This window comes from Coturnix japonica, chromosome 4 (genome assembly GCF_001577835.2).
Source record: "Coturnix japonica isolate 7356 chromosome 4, Coturnix japonica 2.1, whole genome shotgun sequence".
NCBI lineage: Eukaryota > Metazoa > Chordata > Aves > Galliformes > Phasianidae > Coturnix > Coturnix japonica.
The window spans coordinates 31,426,076-31,448,400 of NC_029519.1; the positions used below are offsets into that span (position 1 = coordinate 31,426,076).

At 37.8% G+C, this 22,325-nt stretch overlaps 1 protein-coding gene across 4 annotated transcripts in view; it reads left to right on the forward strand.

Annotated features, from left to right (window-relative positions):
* CCSER1 (coiled-coil serine rich protein 1) overlaps window positions 1-22,325 on the forward strand; it is a 581,898-nt gene that overhangs the window by 22,942 nt on the left and 536,631 nt on the right. For 3 of the 4 annotated variants that reach the window (XM_032444181.1, XM_015861338.2, XM_032444182.1), the window contains exon 1: window positions 9,669-9,806. The exons of the other annotated variant lie outside the window; for it this stretch is intronic. The gene's annotated coding sequence lies outside the window, so the exon portion shown is untranslated. Of the gene's footprint in view, window positions 1-9,668; window positions 9,807-22,325 lie in introns of those variants that run through there. 4 annotated transcript variants of the gene reach the window in all.

Here is a 22,325-nt window from a genome sequence, read left to right on the forward strand (position 1 = left end):
TATATATATATATATATATATATATATATATATATATATATATATATATATATATATATTTCAGGTGAATTTTGAAATCCAGGTTAAATAGCTATAGAAAAGAATATGTGAAAAGAGTATTTTTTTGCATGAAAAAATTATTTTTATATTGTCTTTATTACTAGCATTCTGGATATTATTATCACTGACACTGTGGCAGGTGTTTTTCATCGATGAGAGAACATTTTTCACTGAAGCACTGAATGTGAATGCTGTTTATCCGAGCAAGTTCTTGATATTTAAATTGTGGCATGTATTCTATCAGGAAATGTCACTGCAGACTGACTGCTGGAGGTTAGTGAGTTAAATATCAGAACTGGCCAGAAAAATTAATAATCCATAGAAGCATTTGTAGTTATGCATGCTAAGATTAAGGTTATCATGCTTTGCTCTTTAAGCTGATGGCTTCAAGGACCTGTGGTGCTGCTTCTAGCTCTGATTGCTTTAGAACAGCACAAGAGTTACTGGCATTGAAGGGGTAGATTTTCCTAAGGTTGAATCATCTTTGCAGAAAATGAAGAAAGATGGTGGACTTAAAGGTTCAGTGATTTCAACTTGTAATCTTGGAATGCTGTGTCTGCACAGGTGATGTGCCTACAAGGCAGAGATGTTCTGTGGAAGTTGGTTCAAGTTGGCACAGTACCAGGGGGAGATAAGATGCTGTGTCTGACTCTATTGCCAAAAATGTTTCCAGGGTAAAGCAATAGGAGCAGCTTGCTATGCATGAGTGAATTTAGAACTGGATTAAGAACTGTTAATCTCTATGACAGCACAGATGGATACCTTGATAGAGGGAATCTCGTAAGCTTTTATGGAAAAGATGTGCATAACTGCCATATGAAGATTATTATAAGAGTTAATCAGAACTGAACAGCTTTAATCTGCTTGCTTATTACAAGCACACACAAGAAAGCATAGAATAAAATTTAAAAGGTAATAAATGGTTCATTTTTTGTAGTTTTAGTGTACTTTCTGGAACAAAATTTTTAGTTACTTAATGTTACCAGAGAGGAATGCAGTGTATGGTAGCTGGACATAATCAACTAGGATCTAATATCCGTTTCTTAGCATCTATTCTGGATTAGCAACAACTTAAAGTGTGCCCTCTCTTGATCTAAGTGTTGTCAGTGAGTACTGAACACAAGAAACCACATTTTTTTTTGTGGGATTATTATTTAATGGTTAAGTAGGCTGAGTCAGCAGCTGAGTATTTATTGCGTGAATAATACATACAAGTATGTGTGCAAATGTATTATGTTCTGGTAACTGGTCTGGGTGCATGGATGATTTAACTACAGATAATTTCTAATGCTGAAGGAGGAGCTACTAACTTCAAGTATGACTACTTCATCACTCAAAATATTTGTTGAAGTATTATTTTCTTCATATTTTTACTTCTTTTTCTACCTTCTCATGGAAATCTCTTGCTGTCTTGATGTTTCCTCCTTTCTCCCACATTTCCCTAATTAATGGAAGATGAAAGAATACTGGAAGTATTGAATTAATATTTACTGTATGTAGCGCTTGCAATATGCACTAATACACAGCACTAGGGGCAACTTTATATACTTTTTTCATCTAAAACTAGATTTACTGCAGAAAAATACTAAGTAGGACTTGTGTTAGTTATTTCAGTGGGCTGTTGATGTGTTCATTGCTGCAGCCAAATGTTTTTCAGTCAAGAAGAGTAAGTGCAGTATCTTAGCTGAAGGCCTGTGCCACAGGCAATCATCAGATGGTTATCTGGAAATTTGTGATGATGGTTACTAAGTCTTCTATGCACAAGTGCACATTACTTGGAAACTGCCTTAACAGTACATGGACTAGAGGGTTTTCTTCTCTATTAACCTGATCAGAGGTTAGCATTACTTCATGCTTACCCACCTCGAAAACAGCTTATTCCTTGAAAGGTGGAACTTATTGATGTTATGCAAGCTAATTGGCTAACTGCCTGCCCATTCACCCTGCAACAGTCCATTCATAACCAAGGGATTGCCACCTGTGAAGCCAAACTGACAATAAGGGAAAAACCGTGATTAAACTAGAGTAATGTTAAGACATGCAGGATGCCATAAGGGAGAAAGTAGGGTTTGGAAATTCTTGGTTAGCTTGTGCTTCAAGTAAAATAAAAATAAGATGATTACACATTTCATCCTAAACTATCTGTTGATATAAAACAGGAAACAAAAAAGCAACTCGAGTGAAATTATTGCTTGAAAACTGGCATCAAGCTCTTCATGTTATTTATACAGAAACAACCTTTGTAAGAAAGTCTTCCAATTTTCTAGAAGGGAATTCCGTTTCCTTGTATTTGTTCATCATTGTGTTGTTCCTTGAGGTATTTTGGCAGGATAAACATTTTGGTTTAATAATCTTATTTAAAGCACTCTGTGTGCAACAGTTATGAACATGTGTGCCATGAGATAAATTATATTTTGTTGCATTTTGGTAAAATGATGACTGTAGATGTATATTTTGCATTTCAGTGTCTTGATATTTTTTAATATTTCCTTTTTCTTGTGAAGGACTGGAATTTAGCCTAATGCAGACTGAGATGAATATGGCCAAAGGGGTTATATTTTGGAGTACAATCTGCTTAGATGCTTCAGGACTTACCAGTGTATTTCCTGATACCCTCAAGATATGGTTGGCCTCATTCTTAGGACTTGTAAAAATCTGTTGTGGTGCAGATGGAGAATTGTTTAGAAATAGCTGAACAGCCTGTTGGCAATGTTTTTCCATAACCCTTCTTACTGTCCTGTGTAATAAATGCAGGCTCCAAGCTTCCATCTCTGTGGGGCTACGGTAGTTCAGTACTACAGGGCTGCCCATCCCAACTGAAAGGTATTTTTGCATTATATAGCAGAAAACTACCCGAACTTCAATATCATAACACTAAACCATTATTTTTAATTTTAGAAGCAGTTTTCCATAAAACGATAGTGTTGCAATTGTCATAAAATGCTACTTTCAATGGCAAAATAAATACCCTAAGAAATGTTGAAAATACTGCTCCAAATGCTTTTAAACATATTTCCATGTTTAAGATGGAAAATGCTGAATGGCTAAAAGTGTTTATTATGGCAAGGAGGCCAAAAAATGTCTTAGACAGTTGTAAATAGCGTGTGATTGTGTCTCCATACAAATAGTCTTAATACTGTGTATGACCCAGTCAGTATTTTAAAATGGGGAGGACATAATGATCAGAGCGAATTACACAGATGCTTTTGGTTGTGTATAAGTTAATTAGCTGACTGACATGATTAAAACTAGCCTAGTGTACAGACTTTACGGGTGTATGTACACAATTTGGGCTTGGTCTGATTCACTACTGAATTGATGTGGTGCTGCTAGAAGGTATGGGAGAAATAATGCTTTGTTCTCAGTTGCTGACCAGCAGAGTTAGTGGACAATTGCACAAATAACTGCAAGCAGTCAGACCAATAGTTCAGTGAACTTTTTAAGTTGGGAGTTTCCTAGGAGTGCTTGAAGTTAATCATTAGCTAAGTGCTTTGCTGGAGCAGGGCCAAGGTGCTCACTTCCTCAAAGGATCCTGCCTCTGTTTATCTTAATCTGTTTTTCAGTCTATTGTTTACAGTTTAAGGGGGACCTTCTATTTTTTTTTTTGTTGTTGTTGTTTGTTTTATTCAAGAAGATTGTCTCAGTGTCAGGCATTTTATTTTTTTTTTTTTTTCTTGCTAAGTGTTCTCTCTTTCCTAAAGTACTTGCAAGTTTAAAGTCTGCTGCATGAGGAACTAGCAGCACAACAGGAGGCAAAGGAGAAGGTGAGACCAGGGCAGGACAGGTGAGCTTCAGTCAGATCAAACAGTTATTTAAGCTTGTATGGATCTTGATTCAATTACTGTGGTTAAACAGGATAGCTGTTCACAAAGCTGAAACTACACCAGCATCTAAAAATGTGTTTTTTGAACACCCACTATTTACAGTATGCTTCTTTCTCTTGTAGTATCTTATTCTCAGAGCTCTTAATTGAACACCAGGGGTATTCATGCAAAAGAAACATACCACAGAGTACAGCAGAATGGTCAGAGATGCTTCAGCTGTGATTAAGGCAACAGTATTAAATGATAAAATGTTTGGAAGTTGACTATTTGAAAGAGCTACATCTCTTTATAATCTCATAATGCAAGTAAAATCACATATATAAATCAGAGTAGGCCACCCAGTTGACAAGTGTTGCTTGTCAGAAAGGACATAAAATGGAAAAATATTTTAATGAACTATAACTCTTTCCTGTATTTGGATTTAGAATGGAGACAAACATAATTTCTTTTGTAGAATAATCTCCTTGAAGCAAGTTAGTGGACTCAGTGCACTTTGAAGCTTCCTTCCATCAGAGAATAATATGTACCTGCATCTGTAAATAGAAATAATTACAGTGTCTGGATGACTGATTTCATTTATTTATTTATTTTTAGGAGCTGTTCTAATGTCAGAAACACACAAATCTGTAAGATGAGTGAAATGCGAGTAAGGAAGCCGCTCTCTTGCTGAGAATACTGAGCTAACTAGAGATGCGCAAGCTCGAGCTTTATTCTTTGCTTGCTTTCACTTGATGAAATAGCTTATAACAATAAAACAAAGTGCATGGTGCTGAGAGTGGAAGTGAGAACAGCAGCTTGCTGATGAGCTGGAGCATCCTCTGGGCTGTCTGTAGACCCATGCAGGAGGGTCTGTGTGGATTTGTGGGGCTACAGTGCTTGGAGATGCATCAGGGTTCCTCCAGCTTAATGCAGCCTTTGCTCGGCTTTGCTTTAGGATAATTTTGAGCTGGCACACTTGCAGTGCAGTGCATCCTGCTACACATTCCTATGTACATTATTTAAAACTGCCTGAATTTGGGCTGTTTGTTTAGGCTTATAGTGACCAGCTTGAGATTTTCCTGCTAATAATATACAATGTCCCACTTATGCATTATTCTGTGCCATTTATGGACATACAAATGTGTTTGTGTTGATTTTTTATTTATTTTTTTTTTTGACAAGCATTTTCATGGGTGCTTTCATCTGTTACTTGAAAACCAATTATTTTAGATTAAAGTGGAAAACATTTTTCATAGAAGTGAAGGCAGAGATTAGCAGACCATTTCCACTTTTGGATTTAAAACTTGTTTTTTTTTTTTGTTTTTTTTTTTGTTTTTTTTTTTGGGGGGGGGGTGGAGCTGGACAGGTAGCATGTATTTTCTGCAAATAATCAAATTTTGGCTTTGAGGGGCATTGCTTTGTTAAGTTTAAATGGAAATTTTTCATCCCATGTCTGAGGAATATTCTTTCCATTACTTGCAGAATTAGTTAGTCCATTTAAAGTTTAATTTTATAGCCTGCTGCTGATTTTATGCCAACATGTGAAGTCAGAATGAAGAGTGGCAAAGCTAATTGTAGACTCTTGTACTTAATCATTCAGAGACAGCATTTGAATGTGTAAAATTCAAGGTACTCTTAGACCGTTTCATTGTGCTCGATAAAGATATATTTGCTCAGAAATATTAAATATATTCTAGAGATGCTTGGGAGATTTTGAAGAAAGAGTCCATTGCAAAATCACTCAGACCTCTCATTCTGTCAGGTAACTATGAGCATAAAAAGTATGCCATTTTTTCAGATGCATTTTCTCTGCTTCTTGACTTCCTAAGGTGAGAAAGACTGAAAATTGAATGCCATGTTGTGACCTTCTAGCTTTTTGCGTACTGGTCTACATCAATCACAAAGATGTGTGTGTTACATCAAGTACGTATTTAAAATACAGTTTGAATAGAGAGATGCAATGGTGAGATGGTGCAGAATCAATAAAAATCAGCCACAAGTCTTGCTCTATAGCTGCATTGTTTCAATCCAGAGAAGAGAATGCTAGAATTCTGGTTTACAGAGGAGTGAGATACTAGAAAGGTAATCGCTAAACGAGTTATCCTGCAGAGCCTGACTTGCATTGAATATTGTCAGCTCATTGCCCTGTAACTCTGAATCTATTTCTTTCCAGGATTTTTCCCCTCTCAAGACGCATTAACATCAAATGGTGTCAGTTTTGTATGGTACAATGCATCCAGTTGTGGGGAGTGATCAAGTGTAGCTAATGATACAAATTTGCTAACTGCTTGGTGGAAGCTCTGTGCTCCTTAAGCATCCCTATGATGTTTTTTTTTCCCACTGAAACTCCTTGATACAATTGGGAGCTGTGTGTTTTAAAGCCAGCTCTTTGAATTTCCTGTAATGCTTTGGTGGGTTTATACCAGTTCTCAGCTGTACAAATAAAGCCCTCCTGACAGCCATAACATGTTGTTACTAACCCTCCTTCAGAAAGAGTACGAGGCAGTGAATGTTAAAATTAAATGGCACTGTTACAGTAGGTAAAGCTTTGGGAGTATTGTCCGTATGTGGTAATAGGCTGTATTGTTTCTGGTACCAGATTCAGTGCATTGAATAGGCATCTATTTGCAGCTACTCAGTGACCAGTATAAAATGAGCTGGTGCTTCTGGCTTGTTTCTTTGCACATAGGTAAGTTTGTGCTGTTAGCATCAAGCCACAAACAGCCTATTCAACCAAAGCATCTTCTCCCAGGGACTTCCTTCCTAAGGCATACTTTTCTGTTTCATGGCTCATAGTCATGCTAGTTGTCAGCAGAATATCTTTTAACTAAACAAAACATTTTGAAAAAATGCTGTAGATTTTTTTTTTTCTTGAAGCAATTTCAATAGGAACCCTAAAAACTTACTTCTAGAATAATGATTAAAGAAAATAGTGAAAACATGAATTGAAAAAAACAAAAAACAACACAAAAGACCAAGCAGTTAAGTAGTCATAAGACTTGGGATTAACCTTGTTCTGCTGTTTTGACCTATGGGAAATGTGCTTGGGTGAGAAGTATTCGAAAGAGTAAGTGAAAACATGCAAGTACTTATTAGCCTTTCAGATTGTGTACAGGTGTAGGGAGGTTTTCTTAACAGCTGTATAGATTGACTGAAAAGAGAAAGATTTCAGTAATTTTGGAGCATTTCTAGTCTATTTTCAAATGTAATGTGATGAAAGCTTCCAGGCATCACTGTATGAAACAGATCTTGTACCATCTTTTTACTATCCTCAGCATGAGCTCAGGGAAGGTGGAGCTTTGGCTGTAACTGAGTTTTTTGTTTTTTTTTTCCCCTTTCCCTGTGATTTTCTCTGGCAAATGGCCTGCAAGAAAATAGCCTTCATTTGTGCTTTAGGCTTAGGGTCAGCAAATAATTTATCAAATGCATCTGCCATCGCAGTGCAGAAGAAAGTGGGGGAAAAGGGGATGAAAATGAATTGGAAAAAAGAAAAAAATAGAGGTGGTTGATGCTGAGGGCACAACGTTTTGTTTTTCTTTTTTGGCATTTTTTTTTTTTAATGTATGTTTTAACCAATTTAAGTGCGATAGAGGAATTTATTTAGTGGCTTCCTTGGTGTGCATGTGTGTATATGTATTTTTTTTCTTTATGAAATGAAATCCAAACATTAAACACCATACATGTCTTGCCTTCAAGCCCTAATCTGAGATGTTCTTCCATCACTCTGTAGAGGAAGCACAAGAAGTGATTCAAGAAGTAAGACCTGAGAAATACAAACTTCATCCTTAAAGTCTGAAAGACTTCTGAAAGTGTTACAAATACTCATGTATTGCTCCTTAAGACTGTGTTTAGGGGGAATAAATACTGTTCTCTCGAGGTAATGCCAGCATAGACTAGTCTTACCAGGGCATGGTGTGAGCATTTATGAAGTCTTCCCCTTTGCATACCTTGAAATAACTCACAGTCCTATTTGGGGCGTAAGTTGGATGGAGGGGAATATTAGACAGCCACTGAAATTATAGTATATATCTTAGGTTTGGCTACTGCTTGATACACAGTTCTCCTATTTGGAGCAGTGACAGGGCAACCTTACATGTGCATGGAAGTTAAAGTCACAAAATGGCACAGACTGCTCTGCAAAATCTGTTGCAGAGTGCATGTGAAGGAGAGCAAAGCCCTTGTGTAGCCTTGTGGTTACAGGAAACAGATTCTGGGACTAGTATGAAAGCTTCCTGCAAAAATTTGGAAAGCTGTAAAGGCTGAATTGTGGCCCTTAACTCATAAGAGGACAAATTTTAGCCATTCACTCTAAAAGGAAGGAAGAAATAATTTGTTTGCAACTCTGAGGAAATGGTAGAGTTCCCTTACACACACACAGGTGTTTCCTGGATAGACTGTGACATATCAATATATTAACATATAGTTTTGGCCATTATATGGAGCCAAATAGATGAAGGGGGATGAATGGAGTTTATTTTTCTTAGCCTGACAATCAGAGGTACAGAGCAGATTTTCAGTCACAGTATATATTTCTAGTGTTAGTGTTACTCATTTTGTTAAAACAATTTTTTTTTTTTTCCAACATGATGCTTTAGGAAGGACAGGGATGCTTTTTATCATAGAATCCTTAGAGTTGGAAGGGGCATTTAAAGGTCATCTAGTCCAACTCCTCTACAGTGATTAGGAACAGCACAGCTAGATTGGGTTGCCTGTGACCTGATCCAGCCTCACCTTGAGAGTCGTCTCCAAGAATGGTGCAACAATCGCATCTCTGAGCAACCTTTCCAGTGCCATAGTACCCCCACTGTCAAAGACTTCTTCCTTATATTTAACCTAAATATACCCTCTTTGAGCTTGAAGTCATTTCCCCTCATTCTATCACCACAGACCTTGCTAAAAAATCTATCCCCTTCTTTCCTATAGCTCCCCTTTAGATACTGAAAGGCCACTATCAGATCACCCTGGAACCTTCTCTTCTCCAGGCTGAATGGCCCCAACTGTTCTAGCCTGTCCTTGTAGGAGAGGTGCTCCATCCCTTGGATTGTTTCTGTGGCCCTCCTCTGGGTGCACTCCAACAGGTCTTTGTATCTTCTGTACTGAGGGCTCTACGTCTGGATGTAGTACTCCAGCTGGGGCCTCACCAGCACAGAGTAGAGGGGCAGGATCACCTCTTTTAGCCTGCTAGTCACGTTGCTTTTGATGCAGATGAGGACATGGTTGGCTTTCTGGGCTTTGAGGGCACACTGTTGGCTTATGTCCAGCTTGCCATCCACCAGAATCCCCAGGTCAGGGCTGCCTCCAATCCTTTCATCCCCCAGCTAGTGTTGTTAGTGAGGGTTGCCTTGACCCAGGTGCAAGATCTTGCATTTGGATTTGTTGAACTTCATGAGGTTCACCTGGGCCCACTACTCAAGTCTGTCTAGGTCCCTCTGGATGGCATCTCATTCTGCTGATGTGTCAACTGCACCCCACATCTTGGTGTCATCAGCAGACTTGCTGAGGGTGCGCTCCATCCCACTGTCAATGTCACTGATCTAGATATTAGAGGGTATTGGTCCCAGCACTGACCTCTGTGGGACACCACTCGTCACTGATCTCCATCCAGACATGGAGCCATTGACCACCACTCTCTGGACTCAATCCTGCAGCCAATTCTTTTTCCATTGAACACTCTGCCCATCAAATTCATATCTTTCCAATATGGAGAGAAGGGTGTTCTAGGGTACTATGTTAAAGGCCTTACCGAAGTCAAGATAGATGACGTCAGTGTCTCTTCAGTTTTCTGTTGATGCAATGATGACATCATAAAGGGTCCACAGATTGGTCAAACAGGATTTGCCCTTGGTGAAGCCATGCTGGTTCTCCTGTATCACCTCCTGATCTTCCATGTGCCTTAGCATGTCTTCCAAAAAGAACTGCTCCATGGTCTTTCCCAGCACAGAGGTGAGACAGGTCAATAGTTCTGAGGGTCATCTTTTTTACCCTTCCTGAAAATGGGTGTGCTGTTGCCTTTTTTCCTGTCACCAGGGACTTCACCTGATTGCTATTACTTTTCAATTATAATTGAGTGTGGCTTGTTGACTACATCAGCTAGTTCCCTCAGGGCTCTGTAATGCATCTCACTGTAACTCATAGATTTGTGGATGTTCAGGTTCCTCAGATGGTCATGAACCTGATCTTGGTGTACAGTGACAGGGATGTTACTGATTCCCTCCTACCAAACCAAATGTTTGAGGCCTATGTGGCAAGCAGTTATCTAAGAAGATTGAGGCAAAAAAGTTAATTAACTTCTCCCTTGTCTGTTGTTAACAGCTTGCCTGTGACACTCACTGGAAGGGGTTATTCACTCCTGGACTTGGACTAACAAACAATCTTGGTCCTTAGTGTCTCTGACAAATGCTTATTCAGGTTATCTTCTGCAGAGTGAAGATGAATAAACCGTTTGAGACCTGTTTATAAATGAAACAGAACAAATTATGAGAAGATAGTGTAGTGACACTTTATTTTTTTGGGGGGTGTTGGATGTTCTTAAATGCTGTAGTCATGATTAGTTATACTTATTTTATAATTATTTGTCTTAGTACTGGAAACAAGGAACAGATCTTTAGAGATAGATTTGATCTGCGATCTCACTTCTTGGATGGTACTGAAACACACACATCTATGACTAATAAACTTTCTTACTGGAAAGCAGCATGTCTGAGCAGCAGTGTGACTGGCAGCCCTAAGGATTCCTTATTTCCAGCTGGCACAGAATGTGCTGGTGTACCAGCTAAGCAGAATAAATTGTTGAGAATGCAGGCTATGCCCCCTGCTGCAGGTGTTGTTTCCTCTGTATTTCTCTCTGCAATTTCAGGTTCAGCTAGACTCCTAAGTGCTGATTTTTAAAAGATTTCTCTTGGCTGGACTTCTGTGAAGGATAAGCAGAGGAATGCAGTGCTGCATGGAAATTTCCCTTTTTGAGAACTAGGGGATTGCCTGCCCAGTGTTTGGGTCTTCTAAGGCATTGCTGAGTGCTTAACTGTTCTGCTGCGTGGCTAATGCTAATGCTGCCAGGTAGAATTCCCACTGCTTGCTTGGAGGACTCAGTTGTTACAGCTCAGTTGTATGAAATGTGTTTCATGCTTAGTAAACAGGCCACTGAGCTAGCTCACCTATTTTTCCAGTTAATTTAGTACTTTACTACTCATGGATTGACTGTTCATTTCTAAATCTGGTGTGCATTCTGTACCTTTTTTTCTGTCCATGCAGCACACTTCAAAAGGGTTTTGCTAATTACAGTTCAGTGGTTCAGACCTATTGTATGTCAAGATAGTTCTAATTGCGTTTTCAGCAATACAATTGCTGAGTGTGATGGTGACATGTATGATCTTTTTTTTTTTTTTTTCCCATTGGATTTGCTGCCTCTCAACTTGTTGGAAAAGCTGCTTCTTTGAAATTCAGCTTTGTTATGACATATGAGGGCTGCTCCAAAGGTAAAATTCCTCCTATTTTATTGTATTGGCTCACGGTTTTATTGCATTGGCCCTCTATGCAGCTGTTGGTATGGCAGTAGAGGTTGAACATGTCTGCCAGTACTCCGTTATGTTTTATTGCTGTGTGACAGATGGCAGTAGAGGGCAGTCTGAGAAATGGCGTCTGGTGTGGAAATGCAGATGAAGCAAAGGTGTGAATTCCTCCATGCAGAAAAAATGGCACCCACTGGCATTCATTAACACTTGCTGAACATATATGGAAACCACATAGTGGATATGTGCACAGTGTGGTGGTGCATTTCAGTGATGGTGACAGTGGGTCACCTCAGCTGGTGCTGATTTTTATGGGAGCAGCATGGAGGCTTTTGTTCATTCATTCCTACACATTCCAAATGTGTAGCTTGTGGTGGCAACTGTTGAAAACTGTTGTTTTGTAGCTAAAAATTTACCTTGTCAAATACTGTTATCGTGCTCTTTCTATCTCTTGCAGTTTCCATGTAAATAAAAGGAGGCATTACTTCCATAGTGACCTACATAGTGTGATAGAAGTTAATTAATAAATTGCTACTCAGAATCTCTCGTTCAAAGTGAAGACTGATGAGGCCTTGCATACTTGACAGTATGCATTTACTGCTCATTGATGTTTTAAACATTTGAGTCAAGCTTTTGTGAATGTGTCTATAAGAGATGTTTTCTTCCTTTGCTTCAAGCACTGTTATTACATCTCAAAGCTGTAGTTGCCACACAGGTTCAGAAAAATGAAATCTCTCATTAAGCATTGAAAGCAGTTGTCCAGTTGTGGAAATGGTGCCAGAGGTGCTCAGTGCCTCACAGTCAGGGCTTGGCATACTTATTTACACTAGCAACCCCATAAGGAATACAAAAATGCAAATCTAATTCGTGATTTCAGTGGTTTTCAGTGCAAGATGTGCTGGATTAATATGAAGATGTGTTGAAATACTAGGCTTAGTTAGGCTTGTTTTAGAGGACTAAGACATCAATTTCAGAACTCAAATTTAAATTCAGTTAATTTGAATGAAAGTGTTTTGTTGAGACATCAAATTGGTTTATTTTGCTCTGATTTATTTATTTATTTAGAGAGGCACTGCCTGGCAGGTTGGTCCTTGGTTAGATCTCTGCTGGGAGCTGTGAATAGAGAAGTTGTGTCCCAGAACTCCGTTGTGCTGAATCAGTGCCATCTTCATTGAAGGTGTTGTTATCTTGGCCAAGTGCTGGCTGTGCTTCATCCTGTCCTAGAACCTTCCAGGTCGACTGCCAACTTCTGTTGCCTCCTTATCTGTGTTTGAGCAGATAGCTGCATTAGCTAGCTGGGGAAAATGCTGCATGAGAAATGAGAGGGGTAGGTAGTGCTGCATAGAGAACAAGTGATCTCTCACAGGTCCTGAAGACAAGAAACACTGTTCCTTACTATTGCTTACTGTGCAGTTGACAAACTTTAAAAAAGGATTTTACTGAATCAGTTTTCAATTTGTACAGTGAAGCAACTGATGCAAATAGGATCAGGGAACCACTTTAAATATATAGAATTTAAGGATGTGAGAATGACAGACAAATAACAGTTACTGAGCTGTGGGGATGTAGCCTTGTGATGGAAAGAAAAGGAATGGGAGCATATGGCAGGTGAACAAGGAGGAGGTGGATGTTGTGGTGCTGTGGAGTGAAATTATGGTGTCTTTATTGTGTTCTAATGCAGTCTCAATGAGTTCTGTGCTCTAAAAATTGATCAAAATGCTGTGGATTTTAGGAAGTGAAGCTTCTAGGATGTGTGGTGACAAACTTCCCTGCTACCTCATAGTTTTTCTTGCTAGCCTGTGATTGATGACAGCTTCTAAAGCTTACTCTTCCGTCTCTACAGTACTCCAGTCTGGCACCACCCCAAAACACATTTGGAATGGCTAGAGCTGTTAGCTGGATGAGCAGCTGGTAACATGTTTGCTTTGTGGTGGCTTTTTTTCTATGATATTTTGTTTTAGATTCCAACTGCATTCATTTATTTCTTCAAAAACTGTCTTGTTCTGCTAAGCCTTACAACTGGCAACTTGCTTAAGAGAAAGAAAGAAATGAGTATTATATGACAGTATTTACAGTAAAAGCTGGAAATGGCTTATTTTTTGTTTTGATTAAGCTAGAGTAAGATTTTACTCTGGGACACTGGCTTCTATAGACATATATTTATTGAATAATGACGATTATCGATGACTGCAAATAATTGGTTTATTTTCTTACAAGCGAGAAATTGATTTTTTTCACTTGATAAAGTCCATAGCATAGATAGTTTTTTTTTTTTGGTGTGTGTATGTTTATTTATTTTTATTATTTATTTATTTATATATATTACCCAAGTATGTTCTTCTTTGATTAATGTTGCATTCAGGGAGATAGACTTCTTGTATTTTATTTGCTTACAGAAAAGAGGCCGGGTAATATAGACAGTGGTCTTTTCCTTCATTGAAGCTACAATTGTAATTTGCTAGCGATTATAGCAATGGACTAATGGAGCTGTCTGAACTTTGCACTCCTCCAGTAAGATTGTACAAGCTTTTTCCTTATTTCAAAAAACAAAGATTAGTGGAAAATTGATTGCACTTTTCTGTACAAGAAGTAAATTTAACTTAGGCTTCCTGCATATAGATTTATACACTTGTTGAAATTTGATGCCCTTTCTTGATGAGGTGAATGAATTTGATTCTCAGAACTCCAGAGTTCATAAATTCTTCCCTCAATTCCAAATGTGAAAACTGATTTGAGCTTTTGACAGTTAAACACAAAGTTATACCCCATGATTCAGTTATCCTGATGTCATAATATATAATATAATGTCATCTGTAAAGTGTTGTGTTAACACCTGTGTAGGGCTCCAGGATATTTGGATGAACATTTTTGAAGAATGTATTAATGATTTTATGGAGCAGTATTTTAGTAGCACATTGAGCTGTAACATTTACAGTAGAAATAAAGTTTACCTTCTGTCTTAGACCAGATAGTTTTTTTTTTGTTTGTTTTGTTTTTTTGTTTTGTTTTGTTTTTTTTCCCCTCCTCTACTGACAGCATTTAGTGGACACTCTTTATCTCTTGCAAAGATCATCCCATATGTCAGCTGAATCTGAATTCTGCTTGGAAACATGAGAATATGAAGCCATGACTTATACCTCTAAGTTGCTCAGTGACTCTTGGTATTAATTTTATATTACTATTGTGTGTAATCTAGTGTTTAGTAAACTCTGTAAGCCAGTTTTACTTTTGAGCAAATAGATGGGTAGATAGTGGACCAGACTTCTGGGAGTGGCATCTCAGGTTTCTTTAATGTTTGGATAAGAGTACTTAAGAGGACTCAAACTAATGTTCTCTCTGATAGTATAGTTCAGTTATTTAGACTTGTTGAGTGGGAGATTTTTCACAATATAGTGATTGAGTAGAATATTAACATCAAGAAGACTTCATTAAAATGCTTGGCATTTGAATTGAAAAGGAACATTGTGAGAGACCTTCAGCCTGTTTAGGAAAAATGGATGTGATCGTTTTTATTATAAAGGCAAAATGAATAAGATTTATCATTCATTTTTTAAAGCCAAACTCTCTACAGTGGATTTTCAAGCTGATCTCTACTGAGTAAAACACCTGAGCCTAAGGTGGATTTTCTTGCAGACAATGGACTAGCTGAGATTACTTCTGATTGATTTAGTTAGGAGTTTTTCTCTTTTATGAGGAAAAACGTGAGAAGAAATACAGTATTATCCAACTAGTAGATCCTCAGTCTGCCTCCGGTGGTTTAGGAATTCTATGGAGTAACAAGAATTTTGAGATTCAGATGCTCTCTTGTGGTAGAAAATAATACTTGAATATGTTTATCTTTACGCTTATCAAGGAAAAACGAATTCTGCATTGTTTAGGGTTGGTTTGCTTTTTTTATTTTTTAAGGCTAATGTGATTAGAGGAGGAATTCAAAATGAATTGTTTTATGTGGTTTGTGAAACCATACTTAAAGCTAGATGTCTTCTCACTTGAGATAAAAAGAACAGTGTGTACCTTTTTAAGCGATACTGGCACAAGGAGGACTGAGTTTTAACTATTTCACTTGTTCCAATCTGAACTGTCATTCAACTTGTCTTCAGTGCTTTAAGAGCTGCCTCCTTCCTAAAATTTAGGAAGCCTACCACTCATTTGTTTAATCAGTGTTCTTTTTTCAGAAGGATCCTATTTTACTCTTAGAAAAGAATCATTGCAAGTATTAAATGATAGTGAACGTAGTATCAGAAGATTAAAGCCTAAAGCTCATTTTCCCTTTGCAGATATAGCAGTTCTTTGTTCTGGTCCAAATTGTGTCATGGGTAGTACTACAGTCTTCACTGACTATGAATCAAATTAAACATAGAAACCACAATATTAAAGAGGCCGATAACTATCTGTGTTCACAGACTGCCCTGAGATCTGTTAATGGCATAACTGCAGCATCAGGATTCTGGGCTCTTGACAAATTGTACAATTTTAAAACCCTCAGGGAAGAAGTAGATCTATAAATACTACCTGGAATTAATTTGTTCAGTTATGAATGTAAGACAGTCTTGGAGAGGCAAAAATAATTCTTCAGAAACTGGAAGAAAAAAAAATAATGAAATAAAGCATGACAGTGCCAGTGGCTCCAGATTCTTGATCAAGTATCCATAGAGAGATGGCAAAAGATAATACCAAGAGCTGTGACTCTGAACATTTTGAAGTAAACAAAAGCATCATTCACATTTTTTATTTTGCTTAAACAGCTTAGAAATATTTCCTGGCAGAGCTACCTGGATAGAAACAAATAGGCTATTGTAATGTGCACATGCAGCTCTCTAGACTTGAAAGATTAAGCTTCCAATATTGAGGTGTAATTAGGATCTTGAATGTTTACTTTTAGCCTTCTCACTGATTATGTGGAATGGGTATGCTTATGAAGCTGACATTCAGTGCTTGTAGGTGGGCTGGCTTGTCATGCACAGAAACCATGTGTACGTGAGGCATAACAGGAGCTGACTCCACATTTCATAAATCTGTTGTCTGTGTTAAGTCCACTGAACCAATGTAAGACATTCATGTTGTCTGAGTTTCTGTTGTTATAGGTGCTGCCTTTTCAGGGTGTTTTCTGACATCTTTAAGCAATGTAATTTTTTCTGTTCTGAGAAAGGAGGAAAAACTCAGGCCAGTTTTCATTTGTGCTAAAATCAGCATTTGTATTCAGGTACCAAGTCCCATCCTAAAACAAATTTTACAGTTCAGTTAATAAGCTGTGCAAAGAATTTATAATAGAACGGTCCATTTAAAGATGATCCTTTAATTACTATGACTGTAGGAAAATCTGTATTAGTAAGATAGCACTCAGGTTTGTTGAGCTGTTTTTAGGAAAGCTCACCTGAGGAACCTATCCTTTCCCAGGTATCCTGCCATCCAATAGTGAATGCTGGGTTGCACTCATTGCCATAGCTAGACTATAGTTGCTTTCATGCTCTAACAGCCAGCTGATATTTGGCCTTTCTTTGTCAGATCATGAGTACTCTGACAAGACAGTCATTTTAATGTGAGCATTTTAGCTAGCACTTAAACACACATGATTAACTAGCAATCAGACATGTGATTATTACCTATTGTATTTCTCTGTTTCTAAAAATAATTTGTTTGGGGCTAGTGATGAAACCTCTCATCACTGTCCATCTAAAAATTTAAACAATTGAGCTTAAAATATAAGTTTAATCAGCAACAAGGCTTTTGGAGTCAGAAAAAATTAAGACAGAAAAGACTTAATATAAGCAAATGCATTAGAGATTTGCCTATGATTTTAGAATGCACTTTCAATAAGAAGGGAAAAAAAAGATTTTTGGAATCATTTTTTATACTAAACAGAGCATTTGAGATAACAATGAGAATAGTGTATTTGTCTTTCAGGAGCTAATCTTTTTATAATGGCTTTTCTGATGGGTGTTCGGCCAATGATATTGACCACTTCAGTGCTACTGAGACATATACAATGCTTTGAGTATTGATGTGTGACACCTCTTCGGTTAAACAGACATGTATAAAATTGATTTAAGTAAGGGGTATAGTTTTAGATGGGGGCTGGGTAAAAGCTGCACAAATATTCCTTAAATCACTTTTGTTTGGATTTCATTAGTCACAGGTGTTTATTAGTTAGCATTACTTAATTTGTTTAAAAAAAACAAAACAAAAAAAACCCCAAGTTTTAAACTTTTTTTTCCTAAAACCCCAGCAGTCAACAGCATGGAACAACATAGTTCTATTTCTTTTACTGTATTAGAGAAGGACGGAGTAAGTGTGTGGTGTTTTTTTTTTTTTTTTTTTTTTTTCCCCAAGTGGATTGATAAACATGGCTGTAACATCTAGTAATGCAACCTGTCTCACTTTGTTGTAAAATAAATCTTATATATTGGACATCCCCTCCTGTAAACCTTCCTTTGGCCTGAGGTGGAGAGTGGGGAATGACTGACAAATGCTTAGTAGAGATTTAAGCCTGAAGCCATAGGCTTGCATTCTCCTAGACAGCTGCTCCTCCAGGTGGAGTCATTGACAAACCCTCTTAAAATCCACCTTCGAATCATCAGTATGCTACCTTTGACTTGCAAGCGTTTTTGTACTGTTGTAAAAGTCAGTAGGTAAGCTACTTTTACCCCATGTGTACTGCATGCAGTTCATTGCTATTAAACTAAATAACAGTATTGATTTTTAGGTGCTAGGGAGCATGTGTGCCTGCACAGTTCAATTTGATAGCAGTCAGTCATCTCTAGTGCTTTGATACTGATATAACCAAAATTACACTTCAGATAGAGATGTGTAGCTTACAGGACTGCTGTGCCATAAACCTGATTACTGTCAACTGCTATACGGTTTTCATAATCTTTCTGTGATTGTCATGTATCAATAGCTGTGGTGGTGTCATGTGTGCTCTCTAAATCTTACTAATAAGAACAGCATCAAAGATGTTACAGAAATCTGCAGCTTTTACTACTAAATTGTGACAATGTGGTGTTAAAAGTGTTCATTGTGAGATGTCAGTGGTGATCCATGACTGTGAGAAGCCTCTTAATTTATGAAACCACATGGGCTGTCACATCTTCCTTTTCAGACTTAATGGATTCAGATTTCAGATTATTTTTCATTGCATTCTGTTCTCGGTTGCTCATTTTAATTTGCCGTTCTGATAAGAAGGCTGGAATAAAACTGGAAGAAAAATATCAAAAATAATTATCCTTATCGCCTCAAGATGGATTATGTGCTCTTTCTCTGTTGTCCTCAATTCTTCCTTCAGCACCTTTATTCTCACCTTTTTCTCCTTTCTATGTTTCCTGTTTGGAACTGGGCTTTTTGTTCGCATTTTCTTCCTGTTGCTTACTGCATTGCTCAACTCCTGGGTTTAGGGAGGTGATGAGTCTTATTTTCACCGCTCAGTGATAGGCAATGTAAATTTCTTTGAGACAAATTGTTTGTATAGAGCCTTGTCTCTGGCTCTAGTACAGTACAGGTTTTCCAGAGTGCTTGCTGCTAGATGTGGTGCTAATCTCTGGTCTAAACAAAAACTTTGCATCTTTGATTCATTTTCTGTATTTTCTGTTTTGTATTCTTTCCTATTTGAGGGGCATGATGGCCTTTCTTTTGCTACTGAATGTATCCTATCATCAATATTGTCAAAGTCGTGTTAAGAATATGTGATACAAGCAAGTTAGAGAGCATTTTGGTTGTTGTCTTACTGTTTTTAGAGTGTGAGAGGAAAAAAAAAAAAAAAAGAGACAAATTATTTCAAATCTCCCAAAACAGAACATCTAAGAATTGGTGCCAACTTCTCTTCAAGGTTTTGCCTTGGAAATATTTCCTGTTTGGTCTTGTGTTCCTGTACAGTTCATCCCTAAATGGGGAAATGACTCAAATGAGTATTCCTGCCTAACAGTGCAAGCATTCCCCTCTCTAATTCAACTTCCATTTTGCTGCTGTCTGTCAAGAGCAACTCTTAAGGCTGCTTAACAGTGTTAGGTGGGTAAAACAAAACCCAGCAACAACAACAAAAATCCAGATTATTCGATAATGTCTGAGTTTTGTTTGCCTTGAGTTCTCATGTGGAGTACTGCAGTAATTGCCTTTGTAATCTCCATGGTAGTAGTATCAGCTGCTGATGTTAGGTTATACCGGTATTCATCACTTGGGCATACTCCTCATTGCCTTGAAATTTCAGTGTCTCTGGGGAATCTCGCCCCTGCCCAGCCCCAAATCTCAGTTTTAGAAGTTGTGGAGGGAAACTCAGGTTTGTGTGATTTAGTTAGTTCATCCCTAATGTCTGCTTCAGTCTCTTGGAGCTTGGGAACTAAAGGAGTCATTTTGGCTATTCACTCAAAGAGCTTTGGAGCAGGTTTCCAGTCATTGAATGAGGTGTGAATGAGGGTTGGTGCCAGACCAAGAACAGCTGTGCAAATATATGCCTTAAAGTGTTGTCCATTGCTTGAAAGCTTGTTGCAGGGACTGAGTTGAAGAAAGTCAGAGTAAGGTAGCTTGAGAGCAGAGGAATAAAAGCACACATTCAGCTCTTCTTTTAAACAATGTTTTATCCTTCCCCAGCAACTTGCAGGCTTGCAGGTGACATAAGAATTGCCGATTTGATAAGTACCTCAGGATTTGATATTGCCAGGTACCTTCCGTTCATATGTGTTGTGTGTGTAGCAAGTACAGATAGGTAATAGCTTAAAATTGGCAACCAAAAGGCTGTTTGGTGTCAACTTGAGGATTTTTATCAGTATCTGTGGCATGGAAATAGCCAGAAGTGCTGTTTTGTTGTGGGCTGAAAGCTTTCTGGTGGGCCACAGTATGCTACCTATAGTGCTTTATTCTATTAATCAGTTTCTGATTAAAAAATCAGTATAATCTCAACTGCCTTTTTATCTCCCCTACATAACTTCAGGAATACTTCAGTAGTTTGATTTCACTTCAGTTTTTAGTAGCCTTCTTACTAAACCTTACTTTCCTTGGTATTTTCCTCTTGAAATTTGTGTATTTTTTTTCCTTACTTTGGAATAACCATCTTCCTGGGCAGACATTATTGTCTGAGAGTTGGTTGCCCTCTCTGTTTCATGGGTGTGTCTGCTTATCTGTTTCTTTCTTTAGTACTCAGTGTAAATGGAGATCCTTAAAGCTGGAGTCATAGTGTATCAAGATGAGACAGTGACAATTGATGTAACTTATTAACCTGAATATTACAAATATTTTCTTGCGTAGCTTGCTCAGATCCAACGTGTGTGGGTATGTGCAAGTGCCGTGCGCATGCCTGTTTTATTTGTATAAAGATGAAAATAATTTCAAGCAGACATTCCAACATCTGAGCTTTGACATGCCAGTGACTTCCTCATTCAAAAAATATAAAGCACTGAGCTGACGTGTTTGTTCATCCATCAGACTTTAATATGTATGTTTCGTAATCCTTCTCAAAAAATGTAATAAACCCAGAGGCCTCAGTAAAAGGAGCAGTGAGATGCTAAATATTCTTTTTGTGTGTTGAAAGCAGATGAAAGATAATAAAACTAACCTACCAGTGTCCAAATATCCACTTGTTTTTGTGTCAAATTAGGTTACTCAGCTACTCGTGTAAAATGGTGTCTTGTAAACATAGTGTCTAACACGCTGAGGAGTGGGTAGTGGTGGAGGGCTGGAGCTAACAATAATGAGAGGTTCAAGGATATATGAAATCATAAATTTCTAATTAGCACATTAACACATGCAAGGTTTTGATGGGCACATTTTGGTTGTGTTGGAGTATAGACAGATTGCACGTTTGATGCTGTAACCAAGAGACTTTTTATTATATTCAGTCAAAGATAATTCTGAAAATATTTATTGTTTCTGGAGGTTAGGATCTTAATACCATCAAATCTAGAGAGTGAGAAAGATGTGGAAATAGTGATCCTTTACTGTCCAGTCTGTTAAATAAGTCAGGGCCCTAGTTATGTAGTCGGAAGGGGAAACAAATACAGATACTGAGTGAATGGTATAAAATATGGCCATGCATACATGTGCCCTAGATGTGATACTCAATGCTAGAGCAGTTTATGCATAGTAAATGCAAGATAATAAACAATGTAAGTGCTTCTCAAGTTATGCACTATTATCCAGACAGCATAGTAATCTTTTAGTCAGCAGTTCTTGTTAAAATTGAAGCATATGTTCTCACAAGGCAGCAGATGTATTGTGTAACAATTAGCGACATAACTGTGCCACTTGAGGATTTGAGATAATACCAAAATAATACATAATTAATTTGTGATGCATACGTAAGGCTGATTTCCTGTTTGTTACTGTTTGTCCTCACTATTTATTGTGCATTCTTGGTGTTTCCCAAGGTTTTGCTGCTTGATAAATCTAGAGCCCTTACATAAAAGAATTAGCCATTTTAGTGCTAGAATGATTAGATGACTTTATCAAGATTGCACAAGACACAGTACAGAAGCTGGGGTAAGGCCAGAGGTGTCCTAAAGAAGCTGGTTTCTGACAAGAACTGTTGGGGAGCTACCCAGGGGCACAGCATCTGCTATTTGACAAGGTACCACCTTGGAGGCAGTGCTAAATGCCATTATCTATTCAGTTTCTTTATCCCGTTTTAGCTTCAGTCTCATTTATCCCTCTGTAGTAATATATATTCATTAATAAAAGAAACATTGGTTACTAGCTCATAATTTCAGTTTTCTTTGCTGGTGGGAGTTGCTTGCTTTCTAACAGTACTGAGTATTGAGGAGGTGGAAGACAGGTATAAATTGTCAGAATAAGATGCAAAGTAACGGAACCAGGGGAAAAGGCCCAATTTCCACTGCAGGGTTTGGTAGATTGACTTCAGTAATCTGTATAATACAATGTCAATTGAATTCCACTAGAAACAACCTTGCTGTGAAATATGGAAGCAAGTGTACCAGTTTAATAGGATATATTATTTAAAAAAATAAAAAAT